The following is an 11,794-nucleotide window of genomic DNA, read 5'->3' on the forward strand; positions in this document are numbered from 1 at the left end:
GCCTCCACAGCTGCTGTTTGGCTATTAAAGCCCTCTAGATAATGTGTCCCAAATGCTCACACACCATATTTTGCCCACTGTTTAATACATTTGACCCATTAGGGTCAAGAAGGAATTAGAGATGTATTGTTTCAGAGAAGAATTTAGAATTTGCTGTTCACCCTCCGGCAGGAATCATCATATCCTTCTGACTCTTTACTACTTACATTCAAATGCCGCTCATAGAAGAAATCTGCCGTCGAAGGATGGTCCTTAGGACCCTGCTGGTCCTGTTCAATCTGATGGCTTTGTGCCATTCCCGCAGTGCAAAAATGACTGTAAATCTCTTTTATCCATTTAATGGGCAATTACTGCGCTTCAGCCAAACCTCACCCTGTTCCCAGTTTAGGGCAGAGAAGTTGGGGACCCGGCCAGGGCTGACTTATGCCCCTGCAATGTCTGGCTAGGGATCATGGTCAGCTAGGCATAAGTTAGAATAGTGCCAAAACCAAGTTGCTTTATGCCAGGGATTATCTCAGTCTCTGTCAAACCACAGGATTCAGGGAGCATAAAGTCTGTATGATAGGGCAGCTCCAACTCTCATAATTTTGGACTGACTGATTAGCATTCACTAGAACTGGAGTTTATGACTCTACAGAGCTTTGAACTCTGCCTTTGATGATACAGATCTCACTGAAGCAAAGGGTTTCTTTTACTATGAAGTCTGCTGCTCCTTTTTGTAAAACTGCAGGGACCACGGTGGCTAATGTTGTGATAGTTCCATGCTGATGCTGCAAGTAACAAAGTAGGGGTCTTTATCCAGGGTCTTTTAGTTTTGCTGGGGCTCCCACCCTGATGTTAGAGTAGTTAGAGGAGCAGACACTCCAGTATACAGAAAGTGAGAAGGAGGACGATGTGGTTTTCAGTCCACTTACAGTTCTGGATGTACACATGAAAAAGAAAACCTGTAATCACTACCAACACTGCCACAATAGTGGAGAAATTATCTACTGCCTGGTGTCAACTATGCCAAAATTTTTGTCTCATGCTGTGCAGAACTCTGGGTCTGAATTCTGAATTCTCTATCACTGCTCCGATGCCAATTTTAATGATGAAATGAATAGATGTACCCAAAGAAGAGCTTCTTCTTTTGAGTTAATTACCCTTTTCACATCTAGTTATTGTGGCAAAGTGTTGTTGAGCACTTAGAGTGAAAGATTTTGAGACACTGTATATTTTTAAAGGAAGTTTTAAACCAATTGGTGGCATACTCAGCAAGTCCAGTGTTCTGTGTACTTTCATTAACCAATGTCTAGCTTGGATCAGTTGTTATTATCAGTCTTAAGACAGCTGGAATTCTAGACTACTTCTTTATTTGATAACCCCTAAAATATGCTTTCTTCGTGACCCAATAAATTAAGACAATAAAGTATCAGCTTCTTTGCTGTGTTTATCACCATTTGGGAATCTTACGATGTTTATGTATCCACTGGCACACCATCCAAGATATTTTTTATTAAGTTCTTTGTGCCAAAGAAATGAACCATGGGATTTTTAATTATTATTATTACTTTTATGTATTTTTGGTATACAGTTTGATTGCATGTCTGTACATAAGACATCATGGAAGATTTTAAAAAAGATCCAGTAAATGCAGCAAAATCTCTAAGAAATAACACAATTTTCCAAACTATCTCAGAGGAACTCATTAAAAGATCATGTAGATGATTACAAATATTGATGGTAAAATAAAACCAGTTTTCTTTTAGGGGTGGGTTATCAAAACCACAATAATTAGGAGAATGTTGATTTACATGTAAAAATAACATGAAAGAATAAAATGAAACAGCACCTATACAGTTAAAAGGCTATATGTCTAATTCCTGTGCTATTTTCATCACTGAGTTCTGTTTGCAAGTGGAATTCAACTCCACAGGAGGAGATAATGAAGACAAATAGTATGGCTTTATTTTTAAAAGGGGTGGATAATTTCATGGCAGCTTACAACATTGGTAACTGGGCAAGCTAAGATAATAAGGCTAATCAAATCTCATGCTTCATAGCACTAGTTCCCTGCGGGGTCAGGAAAAATCTTTCCACTGTATACAGCACTATACAATTAGCAAGGTTATTATTAGGAAGAAGAGGTACAACCTTCTAAAGAAACCAGCTTTTGCTGTTATTAAAGAACAGAGGCTGTACTTGGCCAGACAGAGAAAAGAGCACTATTTTCTTGTGCTACTTCTGCTCCTCTAAACTGTCAGAGTTTTAGAATTACAATTCTCATGTTTGTTAAAAAAAAAAAATAAAAATCCCCTGAACATGATTACCTAAGTGCATTACTGTCTGAAATCTATCAAAAATTCCTCCACCTGAGACTGGTATTCCAGTTCAAAAATAGTTGTCACTGACTAGACATGGGAATCACATTGATTAAGATGTTGCAGGTTGCACGTGCACATTTCCTTCTGGTTAGGTCAGTAATGTTACAGAATTTGCATCTTAGTAGCGGTTTAGGCAGGAAGACACAGCCCCAAATGATGATGAGCTCTTAGCTAGGAGTTGAAATGACATGTGTTTGGAATATTTAGTTTGGGAAGTACTGTTGATTTTCTTTAATTGCCTGAACATATTGTTGTAGGTGTTTTGTGTGTATACTTATATTTTATTTTCCATCAGTGTGTGCATCAGGAAAATTATATTAGCTGCAACTGAAAATATTTAGCTATTTTTCTGCAAAATTTATGTTATTTATGTGAATGTGATACTCTTTATGAGTTGGTGGGGTTTTTTCTTAGGAGGCAGAGGAAGCACAACAGCAGAATTCTTTGTAAACCAATATTATGAAAACAATTCTGTTTCCATGAGCTATACCTCGAATGAAAGAACTGTCATTACCCTGACCCATATCTCAAATATATTTATTTTAAAAGTACTAATTATTTTCAGGTGGCCTATACTTTTCCCCTGTGCCCAGCCTATGTGCATTCTCAACTCTCAGCCCACATTCAGAGCACAGAAAAAGTCTGCCAAAACATAACCTCACTGGCATCTTGAAACTTGGGTTACATGACAAGAAAATCTGAAAACATAAGAGGAACTTAAACAAAGACAGTTTCAAAACTTCTTCGCAGGTGCAGTAGTGCTTATCTTTCTTACAGAAAGAATATTCATCCACTGTCTTTCACTAGGCTGCATGGCCCCGAGCTGTAGAAGGTTCAGCTAAATGAAGTTGAATTAAATATAAAACTTTTGTTTACTCCCCAGGTCTCAGAAACAAGTTCAGTAAAGCATCTACTGTCTACAGTATTCTCCTGAATACGGAACAAGGCACGAAAGTTCCATAGAGCTCAACCATGAAGGTGTTCTCTTTACTGAATAGGGTAGGTAATTTAGTCACGACAGACGTAGCTGTTTTAGGTGATCAGTGCCTTGTTTTTCCTTCATTCTTCACCAGCAAGGTCTCCCAGGGTTCTGTGCAAGGAGAAGGAGAAGTACCAGCAGCAGATGAAAATCACGACAGGGTATTCTTGCAAGAACTCATCTCATGCAAGCCCATAGGACCAGATGGACTGCACCTGAAAGAGCTGAGTGGGCTGGCTGATGTCCTTACAAGGCTGCTCTCTACAAGGTTTGTAAAGTAAGAGATTAAAGGAGGTCCCTGACAACTGAAGAATTTGCACCCATCTTCAGAAAAAGGAAACTACAGGAGGGACAGTCTCACTTAGGTTCCTGGGAAAGTCCTGGAGCAAGTCCTCTTGGAACACGTTTCTAAGCATATGAAGAAGATGACTGGAGAAAGTGTGGATTTACAAATCATGTCTAACCAACCTGAAAGCATTTCTACGGTAAAATGGCTAGATTTATGGGTGTCAAGACTTAAGCAAGGCTTAAAAACCTTAATAAAATACAGTAAGTTTTCTGACATTGATTCTCACAATGCCCTTTTACCTGAGTTCACATTTCAGTCTGGATGAGCAGATGGATTGGATGGTCAGGCCAAGAGAGCGGTGGTTAATGGACTGTGCTCTTCTCAGAGGACAGTAGCAAATCTAGCAAGTGGAGCATCACAATGGTCTGTCCTGGAACATGTCCTGCTTCACATTGTTAACAATGATCTGGAGGAGTTCACAGAGTTGCTCAACAGATTTGCAGATGAGAGAGGTTTGGAGTACACCTGAAATACTGGTGAGAAGGTCTGCCCTCCAGGAAGACCTTGACATAGTGAAGGAATGGGCCAACCTCATGAAAATCAGCAAGGACCAGTGCCAAGTCCTGCACCAGAGGTAGACTAACTCCTTGCACTGATTCAGGCTGGAAGAAGATGTTAGTGGTTGGGCAAAAATGCCTGGTTGGGCATCAGCTGTTCTGAAAAGGCCTGAGGGGTGTTGGTGGACAGCAAGCTGAACATGAGCCAGGGGTGTCTTCTGGCAGCAAAGAAAATCAACAGCAACCCAGCTTTATTAAAAGGAAAATCAGTATGTTATTGCCCCCATTACTTGTCACTTGTTAGATCACATTTAAATACAGTTTTGGGACCCCCCAGTACAGGAAAGACATTGAATAAACTGAAGCAAGTTCAGCAGAGGGCCACCAAGAGGGTTGGGGACTGGAGCACTTGTCCAGCAAGAAGAAGCTGGGGGAACTGGACTTGTTCAGTCTGGAGCAGAGATGGCTTTGAGCGGGGCATAACACTAGCCTGGCAGTGCCTACTAGGAGGTTATTGGGAAGATGGAGCCAGGCTCCTCAGTGGTGCATGACTGAAGACTGAGAAAAAATAGACATAGATGAAATCAAGAGAAATTCAGGCTGTAAAGAAAACAACCTTAATTCATCATTAGGATGACTTCCTGTTTCATCATTAGGAAGCAGTGGAAGAGTTTGCCTAAATAAGTTCTACAGTCTTCTTCCTTGCAGGTTTTCAAGAATCAGCTGGATAAAGCCCTGAGCAATATGGTGTGCTCTCATAGCTGTCCTTTCCTGGACCATGAGGTTGGACTAGAGACCCCCTGGGTCCCCTCCCTGTCTGAATTACTCAATGATTCAGTGACTCAAAAACTTCACAGGGACTGTGAAGGAACAGAAGGAAAGGAAAGGAAAAAAAAGACAGGAAAAGAAGACAGCTCTGGTATAGTTTATCCAATAAAATGGTAAATCTTAACTTACACTGGGAGCATGGGCCAGAATCCAAGCTACAACTGCCCAGCTGTGCAGTAGCAAGTGAGCTTAGTGCCATACTCTCCATTGTTTACTCTCTTTTTGGTCTCAGCAACCATGCACTGTTGGTTGCTTTGCTTTAGGAAGAAGGCTTGCATATTTGAAGTCTTTTTTGTCCACCACAAAAGTCTTAGTTTTTTTCCTTTCCACGGCCTCCTTCCCAGAGAAGAAGGCCCCCCCAAAGTGAAAGAGAAGCATGGCAAAATTGTGAAAATAATGCTTGAAAAATGTATTGACACGGAACTCATATCTGAAAATAATTTCTTGAAAGAAAATGTAAAAATTCTCCTACTTCACAGTCTTGTCTTCAGTCCAGAGACACACAGATGAAATTTCAGAAAAATAAAATACAGACATTCTCATTTTCCCAAAGGTTTCCTTTATGTTGTTAAAATTATGTCATTTACACACACTTCAAAATTCTTTCACACAATGTGATGGCTGTAAAGGGACCGTAGTTTAAAGAAAAATCAAGTCCCAAGAAATCTTTGTCACATTCAATAAAATCAGAGTACCAATGGAGAGAATTTTAATTAAAAACTTCAAATAAACTCCAGGGAATCAAATCATTTGTGAACCTAAGCATATCAGAAAAGCCACAGCTCTGCAACCTACACGAGTAGGCTCAGCTCATTTCCTAGCAGTGTTCTTACAGTAAGTGTTGCCAGAGAAACTTTGTATCCTCATGCTTCAAGGCCAAATTAATAGTCAGCTGAGGGCAGGAAGAACCACCCCTTACAAGAGAGAAATGAACAGCAAATTAGCAGCTTCAGACTGCAAAGTCTTCTTCCCTAAAGTGTTGTAGCTCTGGCTACAAAAGGCAGTTCCTTCCCCAAACTCTTTAGCTGCAAATCTTTTTAAGATGAAATACATTGCCATTCATGTCTCCAGCTCAATGGAATACCAGCAAAAAAAATGTGTCTCCAGTGAAAATCTAGTAAAAGACAAACATTGTCAGTAGCAAGCTTTGCTGCCTGTTCCCTGCTATCTGCTGTAGCAAATTCATTTAAAGGAACCCATAGGTCAGTCTGGCAGAGACAACAACAGCATCAGAAGACACTTTTCTGTTGAATGAGGAAGTAAAGACCAAGTGTTGAAGAAACAATACAGGATGATTTTAAAAGGTGCATAGATTAGAAAGGAGAACAGAGAGGAAAATAACTGCTGATTAAGTATTTTACTTTTTAGAAAGGAATCATTTACTTACAGCCACATTTAGGGATCAAATTCTTATGACAAATATGATACCATGGAAAGAGTAGTTAAGGAATTATTTCAAGAGTATTGATCTTACATAACTTCCATTTCCTCTTTAATTTTCAAATGCTTGTAAGACTGTAATATGTAATTTTAAGATTTGAGCCCATCCTAAAAGTCCTAAAAGTCTTTGAAAGAAATCTAATTATGGCCACCAGAGCAAACCAGGCTTTAAAAAATACAATTGACTGTGTGCACATGTAATACAATATCTCCATTTAAAGACTAATTACTTATACTGCATCATCTAAACCAACCCCAAATCTGTACTTTTTGTTCCCATAGTTAATTTCTTTCACAAAATTGCTTCTCATTTCAGAAAAGTTGGCTTGTAGGACTAATGGTATCCTTTTGTTCTGAGTTTTATGTCCAGTCAAAACACCATTTTTGCTGTGGAGTGCATTTTGGAAAGCCAGGGAAAATACAGCCTCCTGAACCTCTTTGTCCAATTTTTTCTGGGGAACAGGGATGGTTACAATACAAATGTATGGAGTTGTACTATACTAATCTGTCCATGGGAGCTACAGATACAGCTCTTATTTCTTTTGCCTCAGACAAATTTCTGGCAGAGGAGGCAACTGAGAACAAGCTGACTAATTTGGGGCAGCATATGCCAAAGGGAAGGTACAGGCTAGTTATTTTATGTTTTTCACAGGACTAAGGCTGTTGGCAGGGTTGAATTTCTCCTTATTGGCTAAACTCTCTCATACAAGATATTATTTTTGCAAATCACCTAGGAAATATGGCAGAATTTCCGGCATCATCAGCCTTTGAGATCCTTCAGACTATCAGAGGTATGGTTCATCTTGCCTTGAAACAGGGACAGGGATTGTTTGACTTTTGAGATCTTTTGCATTCCTAGTTTTCTGTAATTTATAGAGAATGATTTATAAACCAAATAGAAATTATATTTATCCAGTGTTTTACATTGCACTGGATTATTAGAATAGCTTCTATGTTCTTTTACACAAAGAAAATGTTTTAAAGAGGTTTTGCTACATAAAGGAACTATCCTTTTTACAGTACTTATTAATTGTATGCCCTTTTCCTTGTTGTTTTTCAGACTTATTTATTTGCATTTAAGATCCATAAGGCAAGGATTATCTTCATTCTGTGTCTAAAGAGTGCCCAATCTGTTAAAATTCCACTTCTGGTTAGCCCACAGGCACTTCTATGAATAAAATTGGTAAAAATAGTAAATTGTGTTTTTTAGGTTCTAACAACATTACATACACTGGGTCCTAATTTTTATTTTGACTTCGGATTTTAGCAGACCCCCTCCTAGGTGTTCTCTAGCATTTTTGTGCCTTTCAAAAGCTGTGTACACTTCATAGGGCTTCCTCTCTACTTCTTAAATATTTTACTAAAAATTGAATGGTGTAAAGTTCAAGACTTGTTTTAAAGCAAAATTTAGAAGCTGCTGCTAAAAGTCACAGTTGAATTAGTTCTATCAGACAAGGGTAAAAATCCTTTTTCTTTCTGTTAACAGACTGCCAGTGATTTTAATAGCACTTCGTTCCTACCTGGCTTTTCATTTCTCATGCAAGAAAAAATCCCAAACCAAACAAAAATTAAATACATCTTCAATCAAAAGTGGAAGTTGGTAGCAGTAGCTTCCCAGGCATAAGATTACTCAAAGGAAAGCTAGATAATAGTGGAAACTACCTGTAACCTAGTATTGTATTGGACTTCAGCCTATGAGAGACCAAACTGCTTTATAAACTCATATATATGTTATGCAGAGATACTATCTATTTGTCTGTCAGTCAAATATTGGAATCTGGAGGGGGAAGGGAGAAGGAAAGAGGACATGCCATTGATATTCAACAGTGCACAGCTGTTTAAAAAAAAAAAGAAATAAAGAAAGTATTCATCTGTGGGTTGGATTTATGAAAGTGGTGCACAGATTTTGGCCAGGTCATAAGGCCGTGTGATTTCTTCTAATCGTAACCTGGTTGTTGTTTCAGGGCCCTGAATTTATATCTTATCTAGATTCCCATCTGTGTCTGAAGAATACGAGACACAGCTCAAAGGCAGGGAAAAAGTGACTTATAGCAAGGCCAGGTGCAACTACTCTATAGACACAAAGGCATACTTAGCCACGTGCTACTTCCATATCATGGGATCCCAGCACTCTGCACCCACTGGTACTATTGCAAGGCTGCAGTTGCACTGTTTCTGTATCTACAGCAAGTCTGTGGATGTTTGGACTGGGCAAAACCACTCTTGTCCCAGTACAGGACTGAACATAGTCCACTACACACTGGATGCAGAATCCAGGACTAATTTTCAATTCATTGATGCTTCTGGGAAAGATGCATCCCCCCTCCAATCCACCTCCAATCACCAGTACCACGGTCACAAGAGCTTATGTTTCCAGTTGTACCCCACACCACTACTGGTAAGGCCAGCAGTTGAGGTTTTGTGACAGCTAATATGTTCATTTCTTTACCTGGAAATTAATTGGGGTCTTCCAAATGCAAAGCACTTGATGTCAAAACCAGGCTTAAAAGGCTAACCACTAAATGCAGGTATCAGCTGTTAAAAAATTAAAATAAGTTCTTAGAGGTTTGAATCCATCTAAGGTTCAAGTTCTTTCCCCAGTGATGAAGGCTAACCTCTGCCACTTAGAGCAAACACAGATTTTTGCAGGGGAGCAGTGCCCTTCACAGCTCCAGTCTCAGGAGTAAGACCAACCAGAGAAAGAAAGGGATGCCAAATCATCGTAAGGAGTATGGCCTAAATTAGCCCTTCCAGGGTAAGAGAAGTGTTTCTATGTTGAACTGAAAGCCAACGTGGAGCTGGCAGTCCCTACTGGGATCCATCCTGTTGCTGTGATGTGCAGCTGTCTGCTCTCTTCCACTCACAGAAGCAGAAGGGAGCATATGGTTTTGTACATTTATCTTCTGTGGCATGACCTTTTTACCTCTGCATAAGGGAAAAGGAGTGTTGAAAAAATCCTACCTTTTCAGTGGTGCATTAGTAACCAAGTGCAAATTTGTAATCATCTGAACTATACACTTGAGTTTGATTTTTATTTAACAGAAATCTTACCCCAGTGAATATGATTTGTGATTATCACTTACATTTCCAGTGTACTATATTAAAATGGCAGCTTAAAAAAATTGTATCAGAGTGCACTAGAAGCCCTCTCCTTTTATAGCAATCTATTTTTCCATAAATAAGAGTATGAACTCATTGAAATAGATTTCATTAAAATGGATGTTTATTGATAAATATTAGAGAACCAGATTATTATAGGAATAGCACACAATAAGGCATGTATTATTCGACCATTAGTACAGTTCTTGGGTAGCTGAAATTCCCCAGCCTTGAGTGTTTTGAAGCACAGCAGGTGAATTTTAATAGACCATTAAAACATGGCATCTTGTGTCTTTCTGTAATATATTATGGAGTGAAACAATCTGCATTTCACTGAGATATTGACTGCTTTTGGCCTAAAAAATGGATGAGAACATTGTGTTCCATACATGTTGGGAGAAGCAGCAAATTGTGGCATTTCTCCCTGATGACACAGAACTCCATGGAAAGATGTGAGTCATACTGGGTAGGAAATTGTTGCCTAAACGAAGACATTTTTGACATTGCAGGCAGCCTGCATGGTGTCCAGCCGTCTTTCCAGAAGGTGCCAGCCTCTTCTAGATCTCTCTTCATCTTCACTGTCATTTCTACCCAGATGTCTTACACACTTCATGTCATCTGAAGAACTTCATATGCCTACTTTTGGCATCAGACTGACTACCATTGCAGTCTCTACCTCCTATAATAAACCTTCTAGACTAATACAAAAATACTTCAGCCATGAGCTATGGATAGAATGACATATGGATAGAGAGGTGGATAGGAAAGCTCTCTCCAGACTTTCCACAAAGCTTTGATACTGAGGCATTCTGGTTCTTCCAAGGTGATAGGAGATAAGTAACTGAGTTGCTCCAGTGCAGTTGAGCCAGCTGAGCCAGCTGATGTGTTTCTCACCAAGAACTTTTGCTGCCCCAAAGATCAGTTCCTGCAAGGTCTTCTCCACAAGTTCTTTGGCTCTTTCTGAGAAGGGACTGAACTAAGGAAAGCTGCCAACTAACACCTTACTAAGCTTCTCATGTATTTCAAGTGTCTTCTCTGTCGATATCTAACAATGACAGGAGTTTCAACCCGATGCGCTGAGGTTTCCATATCCTGTCACAATTCAGGCAGTCTTATCAGAGCTCAGAACTGCATTGTCACAACTGCTGCAGATACTGGAAAGAAGGGGGAAACTAACTCTTAAGCTAGAGAAGACTAACTTAAAAATGTTCTAAATGTGCCTGTTACTCAATACATATTTTCTTGGTTTAGTCTATAAACTTTTACAGTAGAGAGTTGTCTATATTTGTGTCTAGTATTTTATCAGATCTTAATAAACATATAATAATATATTATCCCAAACTTGTATGCTGTGATAACTTACAAATATGGCAAGCCTTTTGAGTTTTCTAATGCATTAAAAAAAGATTATATTAGTGCTTCAAAAATAGAGTGAAGTAAATAAGCTCTGACAGTATAAAGAAAAGTTGGAGAGAATAGAATCAAGTTGGTAAAAGAGCATCTCTGTTTATTCAGAACAGAGTTTGATGTGCTAACTGTTAAACATTAATGTATTATCTTGATGGATTTTGTACCTACACACTTTAACATCGCAGACGAAAAAGCTTTAAAAATAGCGCACTGTAATATGTGCTTCATTTATTAAAAATGTATGGGCAAAATAGATTGCATTTTTCATCATCTTCACATTCTTGTCACTGTTCTCATAGAGAAAATCACAAATTTTGTTTTGAAGCTGAAAATGAATGGCAGTTGTCATTAAATGTGGGTGTTTACAGATGTTATTAATTGACAAAATAGTACACTGTTCTCAGCAAGAGAATGCTTCATTTATACTCTGGAGAGCTGAAAGCTACCCTAGAAGAAGAGAAGAGCACTTAGCAGCTTTTGAGACATGAAGAACATGGCACATGAAGAACATTGCACATGAACAACATTATCTCTCTTGCCTTTTTTTATTCATAACCTGAAATAGGTTTCATTGTGTTTCAAATCTTTGATCAAATTTCACCAATAACTTTGGCAGCCAAAACAAGGTTCTAATCCTCCTGATAACTCTTACTAAGTGTTGAAAAGAGGCAATGTCCAAGGTAGATGATGAAAATAAAGAGTGCAAAAGATTCCATACCTTGTGTCCCTCTTCTAGTTCTACCAGTGGCCTAACCCCAACAGCTTCCATTAAATTCAGTAGGAGATTTGGACTCCATTTCTAGGGATCAAGATATTAATTTCTAGCAGA

Source organism: Manacus candei, unplaced genomic scaffold, assembly GCF_025592945.1.
Source record: "Manacus candei isolate 608988 ecotype Guabito, Panama unplaced genomic scaffold, ASM2559294v1 h1tg000237l, whole genome shotgun sequence".
NCBI lineage: Eukaryota > Metazoa > Chordata > Aves > Passeriformes > Pipridae > Manacus > Manacus candei.